This window comes from Parasteatoda tepidariorum, chromosome 2, assembly GCF_043381705.1.
Source record: "Parasteatoda tepidariorum isolate YZ-2023 chromosome 2, CAS_Ptep_4.0, whole genome shotgun sequence".
Classification (NCBI taxonomy): Eukaryota; Metazoa; Arthropoda; class Arachnida; order Araneae; family Theridiidae; genus Parasteatoda; species Parasteatoda tepidariorum.
Genome location: NC_092205.1, coordinates 70,216,132 through 70,223,702, shown reverse-complemented (window position 1 = coordinate 70,223,702; position 7,571 = coordinate 70,216,132). Strand labels below are relative to the sequence as shown.

At 27.3% G+C, this 7,571-nt stretch overlaps 1 long non-coding RNA gene across 1 annotated transcript in view; it reads left to right on the top strand.

Annotated features, from left to right (window-relative positions):
* Positions 1 to 5,133, top strand: part of LOC122269292 (uncharacterized) — a 10,237-nt gene extending 5,104 nt beyond the window's left edge. The window contains exons 3-4 of the long non-coding RNA XR_006225107.2: positions 2,598 to 2,734; positions 4,304 to 5,133. This is a non-coding gene — a long non-coding RNA (uncharacterized lncRNA). The remainder of the gene's footprint in view (positions 1 to 2,597; positions 2,735 to 4,303) is intronic.
* The last annotated feature ends 2,438 nt before the right edge of the window (positions 5,134 to 7,571 follow it).

Genomic DNA, 7,571 nt, shown 5'->3' with positions numbered 1-7,571 from the left:
ATTTGGAGGTTTAGCATTGCGTCATGGTAAATGTTATTCCTACTAAGTGGAAGTAGTTGTGTTTTTTTTATATTATACCCAATTAGAAGAAAAAAATACTAGGACAATTTGGGTACATAATAAAAGTCATAAGAAATATGTTAATGACCTAAAACAAGTAATATATCTACGATAGTAAATATATCTACGATAATATACGATTACCTCAATGATTTTATATAGAATTTTATTACTTTAGTTAGGAATAAGTTTCATATTAAATACTTATTTAAAATAGCTATAACTGTTGAAAGCGAGGAACTAGATCATAAATTAAAAGCGAGGAACTAGATCATTTCTTTGAAAACGATAATAAATTAAATAGTGATCTAGTTTTAATATAGTTACGATGGGTGATCTAGTTACGCTACTNTTTTTTTTTTTTTTTAATTTTTTTTTTTTTTTTTTTTTTTTTTTGCGTTGCTATATTTAAAAATAAAAAAGTTGTTAAGTTTTTTTACTCTGTTTTCTATCTTTTCCTAAAATAGAGTCTTATAGTTCAAGTTTCGTGTTTTAACAATAACCTTTTACAGCATTAATAAATTTTAATTGGAGTTTTTAGTTGAAATTTGAAGTTATAGAATATTTGAGATTTGTAGATTTTAATCAGATTTTTGCTAATTTTCATTGTTAAATTATGTCTCACTGCTCCGATATTCTCAAAGAAAAAATAAATGCTCTTTATGAAGATGGAAAACCCATCAGAGAAATTAGTCGGGCATCTTATTCTAGAGCTAGAAGATGGTGCTAAGGTAAATAAAATATATCTTTAAGTTAAAAGTTCATAATTGAAAGGTATATAATTTGAAATAAATTCCTTTTTTCTTAAGTTGTAATCCGCATTAATTTTAATTTTATATTCGGATTTCTTATGCATTGTAGTAAAAAAATTAGTTTCTCAGAACTTTTTGCATTATTAACTCTTTAAAGGACATTTTTTTAGTAACTTTATGTTAAACTATACTTGAAATTGAGTTTTTTTTGTGAAAAAAAATTCATGGAGCCTTTTATTTTTAATAGTTTGCTTAAAACTAATTTGATTTTTTAGACCTTTGATAGGTTGTAAAATCGTATTTATAGTAAAAAAATTGATCATTCCTAGCTTATAAGTAACTAACCAAATTTATAAATTATGTTTGTAACTAGAAATAAACTCAATAAAAAGTGATGAACTGAAGGAGTATTTATTGCAGAGAATAAAATATTTCTCGAGTTTCGGCCTCCCTTCTTGACCCACACTGCCCTTAACTATTTCCAGCATTTATGAAAACAAATACCTTCATTGGTATTCTTTTTTTTTTAAAAAATTTCTGAAATTATTAGACGATGGCAGCAGAAATAATAGAAAAAATAGCTTACAATATTTAAAAATTAATCCTCTTAGTAGGAAATATTCTTTCCGCAGCCTTTTATAAGGCTGAGTAAAATAAATTATCTGAAACAAATTCGTATGTGGTCAATAACGTATATGGTTTAATTTTTACCGTGTTAAATTAACGATTTAACTTCGCGATCAATAAGTCAATGACATTCATTGGTTAAATAATCTGTGGCTTAATTCATAGAAAACTTTAAATATAATCAAAATGTTAAAATTTCTTCCCATGGGATTTAACTTTGCAAATATTGTAAATCATGAATTAGCCAAATGCCATAAAACTTCTCATTTTTAAATTTAAAAATTATATAAAACAAATAAATGTCTTGTAAATTTATATTTTTAATATTCAATATAAATAAATTATTTAGCGTAGTGTAGCAAACTTTTATTTATCTTTACCTATCAGTTTTATCAAACTCATCAATTTTAAATTGCGCTTAGGTGTGTAGAGGACTCATAAATTAAGTTAANTGTGTGCCACCTAGGAACTAAATCTAGAACCCGACACTCGAAATTTTTGCTCTGTTACAATCGTATCCTGTTACAATTGACCCCACTTTCCCCTACTGTTAGAGATGTGCTCTTTGAAAAAATTATTTAAAATCTTTAAAAATGTTTTTTTTAACTATCTGATGTATGTTAACTGTAAAAAATTTCAATATTTTGACTCAAACAAACACATATTGCAGCGAAGAATAGAATTTAAATAGCATGGTTCGAGAATTTAAGAAAAAAGATAATAATTCATAATGATTTAGTTTTCGTGTGCTTACTAGGGACAGGGTTTTTGCTTCATCATGGAAAAACTGATGACCAATGAAAGAATTACATAAATAATCATTTAAAAAAATACATTTGTAAAATAACAAGTAAATTAGAATTTTTAACGAAGTTAGCTACCTACTAATATTTAGTTTTTCAATAGTTTACATTTAATAACGGAAATAGTAATTATTTTGAATTATGCTTTATATTTCAAGAAATAACAATTCACATAATCGTATCGAAAATAAAAATTTGTCTGAAAAGGATAAGAGTAACTTCCTTTAATATTTATTTTTTAGCATTAAAATATATATAGATCAGTCTACTTCGTTAAGAAAATCCATAAGCATGAAAATAAACAATTTCTTTTATTCATATTTAAATAAAATATTCATAAAAAATTTTGGTCAAGAGCAGGGGACGTTTCAAGGAAAGAAGGCAGTGTTAGGCCCAAAATATCTGATGGTGCGGAAGAAGACGACTGCATTGTTAGGTATGCAGAACAGTTAAGTTACAGCTAAGATGATTCTGTACGATATGCGATTACCAGTAAGTATAGAATTTTTTTTTAAGCTAAAGTAATTATGACACTTATGTGTTAGCAAATATATTTATATATACACAATTAAATGCTCTGAGCTGTCGAATTTTAAAATTTATGGAAATAGTTGAAACTAATTTTTTCATTTGTTGTTTTTTGAAATCCTAACTTGTTAGATAAATATGTTAAGCAAAATATTGAAATCATAAACAAAAGTGGTTCCAAATTGGTGTTCCGCAGAACCCCAGAGGCTCCGTGGAAGAGTTAAAGGGATTTCGAGAATTGAACCTAGTTTAAACCATTTATGTTTTTTGAAAATCTCTAATTATATTTAGATGTAATTAATAATTCATTATCTATTCATTTCGGTAGCCTTAACTAAACTGTTTAAGGGAAAATGCTAATGGAAAAGTGATTTTTTTTGTAAACAAATTATATTTTTAATATTAATATATACTTAGTAAATTCTGGAGAAGACATTTATTTATAATAAATTGTATCAATATATCCCATCGCGTTTTTCAAATCTAAATAAAAATAACAAAAATCGTTAAGAAAGCAATCAATTTACCTACAGCCATTTTGACTTTTAAAGCAGTTCTGTGTCTTTAAAAGAAAACCATAATTCGACTTATTTTATTAATTCTCAACTATGCATGTACGCCAAAAACAAATTCATAAATTATACTAGATACAGCTCAAGACTGAGAATTTAAGTGTCTGACCTGAACAATTCATTTGAGCTTATTAATGATTAAAGATGAAAAAATTTCTCACGTGAAGTATTTTCAAAAATAAGTAGTCTTTCAAAAGATAAGACTCTTAGGATTGTCTATAAACTTTATTTTTTAAATTGAGGTTCCGCTGAAAGAGGGTTGATTTCGTGTTCCACAACCGAAAAGAAAAATTGGATACCGCTGATAGACTTAGCATTGCAAAAATTCGATGAATGAATCAGGAATGGGAAAAGCGTCATCAACCACATGAAAACTTACCACAGAGCATGGAGGTTGCAAAACATGTTGAGAGGGTAAACGTATGCAGATTCTAAATCTATAAGATGCGAGCAGTAGATATCAGTTGATGTTAGTCATATTAAACTTATCTTCAAGAGCACCTGAAATCATTTTTACGTCATTGTAGACTGTGCAATGACATCATAGAGCGCACTTCGAGTAACCTTTGTAACTATTAGCAAAATAAATGCTTAAGTAGTTAGCAAGTTTGTAATATCTTTCATAGCTTTGTTTACCAGAGTGTCCCCGAAACCTAAATGAGTTTTTAGGATTTTTACCTTCTCAACTTGATGTAAGACGTATGCAATATGGTAAATTTTCATTCTCCTCTTCATGTCTCTTATAACTCCTCTAAATTTGTCAGTCTCATTTTGGGACACCTTAAACAAAGCATATAACCTTTATAAACATTAAGGGAAATCGAAAACTGCTTGTGATATAATAAATAAAACATTATATGGTGTAATGAACAATATGGTATAATAATTGCTGATAGAATGAGCTATATTTATTTATATTTTAAATTGTTTAAAAGCTTCTTTTTCTTCATATTTTAACCAGCAGGCATTTGAAACCATGGCATGGGCAAGTAATTCTCCGGACTTGAATCCCATTGAAAATGTATGGTCTGAGTTAACAAAAAAAAGCTAATTCTCTCCAGCACTCCATCATGCGATCAATTGTGGAGCAAAATCCTGGCAGCTTGGGAGGAGTTAAAGCACGATCATCAATTTGCCATCAACCTTATCAACAGCATGCCGAATCGAATGACAGAAGTCGTCCACCGCCAAGGCCTCATGACAAAATATTAACAGGGTATCCGCGCACCTGTGATGTCTTGAAAAATCATGGAAAGTCATGAATTTCGGAATTGAACACAATTGTAATGAAATGTGAATGATATTTAATTATTAGTGATTATTGATGAGCAAATGAAAATTTAACTATTTTTTCAAAAAAATCAGTCAGTCATTGGAAAACATTTTTAATTGCGAAATGAGAATAGAAAAATCAGGAGTATTTCTTTCCTTTCTGATGAACAAGAAAAGTATCTTTAGAATATAATTCTGCAGAAAAAAGGGAAAAAAATATTTGCTCAGCTTTTATTTTTTCAGCTATTTTATTGCTTCAACTCTTTCTTTACTCTGTCTTTTAAATTTAAACTCAATAAATATGAAGATGCAGAGTATAACAGTTTTGGTTATACCTATCATTTTAATAATTGCTATTATAATGCTTTTTAAATGTATTATTCTGTTCTTGTCGGAAAAAATAGTAACTTCGTTAAGTCATGAAAAGTTCTTAGAATTAGACATGAAATGTCGTGAATTTGATATTCTAAAATGTAGCAGATATTCTATATTAAGGAAAATAAAATATTTCATTTGAAATCTCTTTTTTTATTCAACATTAATTTTATGCTTTACAGAATATTAAAATGGTGCGGAGATCAAGGAGGTATGTAAATAAGAAAATATAAAATCTATAATTCAAGTTCAGAACCTTCTTTCATGGCACTTGTTACCCAAGGTGCTGTAATGATTATTGTCAGCATTTCAACCAAAAGAACTAATTCGTTCTGTTTAAAACTATCTCTATCACACGACTTTTTTTTCCGAATGTCGCATACCTCCTTTAACTACGTATCCGTACTCCTTCAACTACGATTAAAATAAAACTTTAATTTAACAAGTAGGTCAAGGATTTCTACTTCATAAGATTTGAAAATGATATTAAGTAAACTTAGTTTGCAGTAAAAAGAATTCATGTTATTTACGCCCTCCTTTCGTTAATTCTTTAATAAATATATTTTAAAAAAATTAAAAGAAAATTAGGTTTATAATACCCTTAATTAAGCAAGAGTTACAATTGTTACAGTTTTTACAATACTTTTTTAACTCTGACACTNTATTTACGCACTCCTTTCGTTAATTCTTTAATAAATATATTTTAAAAAAATTAAAAGAAAATTAGGTTTATAATACCCTTATTAAGCAAGAGTTACAATTGTTACAGTTTTTACAATACTTTTTTAACTCTGATACTCTTTTCATGAGATAACTTCTTTTGCCAACGATTTTGTCCTTATTTTTGTTAGTTAAAACCAGCTTACGCATTCTTGTAATTTTTATATTTGAAATTTCAATGTCGAAAGACATGCATGAAGTGACCCCTTGTCCAAAGAATCTAAGTTAAATAGTTTTAAGACCGATTATTACGAAAACAATTAACTACTCCGGTTCAATGAAACAATTATAAATGAATCATTAATATTCTTGTTTTTTTATTACGAAATATTAGGAGAAATTTGAATTCCTAATTTCTTCAAAACGTGTGTTAAATTTATTATATTATATAAGTTATTTAAGTGGAAAAAAGTCAAATGGAGGAAAAGAACAATTTTTGAGATGATGATTCTAAAAATAGCACGTTTTTCGAATCTATTTGCAATTTTTTACTAGTTAGTTGTTTAACAAAACAAGGCATATGGAACATTTTCCTGATATAGCAATATTTTTTGAACAGTGCAAAAGTTGAGAAATCATATAAACAACTTTTTAAACCAAAAGGGCAACTTTCTTTCAGTTAGCGCACAAGAATAACTTTGAATGTCGAAATAAAATGTATGTCCATAGTTTTTTGTTCAATTAAAAGACAAAACAATCTGTTGTATTTTTTCGCTGTGCACACATGCTCATTTACTTTTCATTACTCGAATAAATAAGAAACAATAAAATAAAAAAATTAATAACTTATCTTCATTTTTCGTAAACAATAGTATTCTTAGTAAATAGTCAGCTGTTCTGCATCGAATGATATTGTGCGTGATCAGTAGAATATTTTTAATTTCTTAACAAGATTCAATTCTCAGATAGCTGGCAATAATTCTAAGTTTCATTCAATAAGAACTTAGCAATAATTTAAAAAGTAATTTTATTTTAGAGGAAAACATAAATTAATGTACTGAAACGATTGATTGGTATATTATTGGAAAATAATATTTATTGTGGCATAAAAAATAATATTTTGCGTTAAAATTTAACTAAAATGTTAGAAAAATAATTCTGCGAAGCAAGCGCAGACAGATAATTTACAAATTTATTTTAAGATAAAGGCGATATATAAGATGTAAAGAAGTTTTAAGATGCTTAAAAATGTTGACTACGCATTCGTATTAATAATTATAAAATATATATTCAAGAAATTGATAAATATATTATTCCAAATCTATGCATACGTATGTATATTATTGAAATTGTATCATTATTGAGAAGAAAAAATAAATAAGAAATAAGCACAATCCTTTGTATAATCATATTCTATCAGAAGCATGCTTTTATAAAACTCAACATTCGTTGAATAAAATGTTCTCTATTCTATAAAATCTTTTGTTCAAATTTCTTTACTAAATTGCAAATAAATTATTAAAACCGAATTTAAATTATTATAAACGAATAAAAAAGAAGCATCGTATTTTTAAGTTTGAAAGAAATAAAAATAAAAAGATTAGCGAAAAACACATGAATTAAATTTTGCGTGAAGTCAAGTTTCTCGCAAGTTTATCACATTCAGTTATTTTTGTAATCGCGATCGCAATGCTCGAGTACGCCGTCTAGCGAGAGCCTGTAAATATCAGACATTAATTTATCACGTTTTCATTTAGTTCCATCAAAATCATTGACTGAATCAGACGCCATTTTTTAGCAGCAAATAAGAAACAAAATTTCCCTAAGGAAAAGGCCGAAGAACTTGAAAAAAATCTCCAGAATATTAGTAAATCTTTCAGGAACAGAACACGCCAAACATTTGAAGAAAAATTCCTCAATAA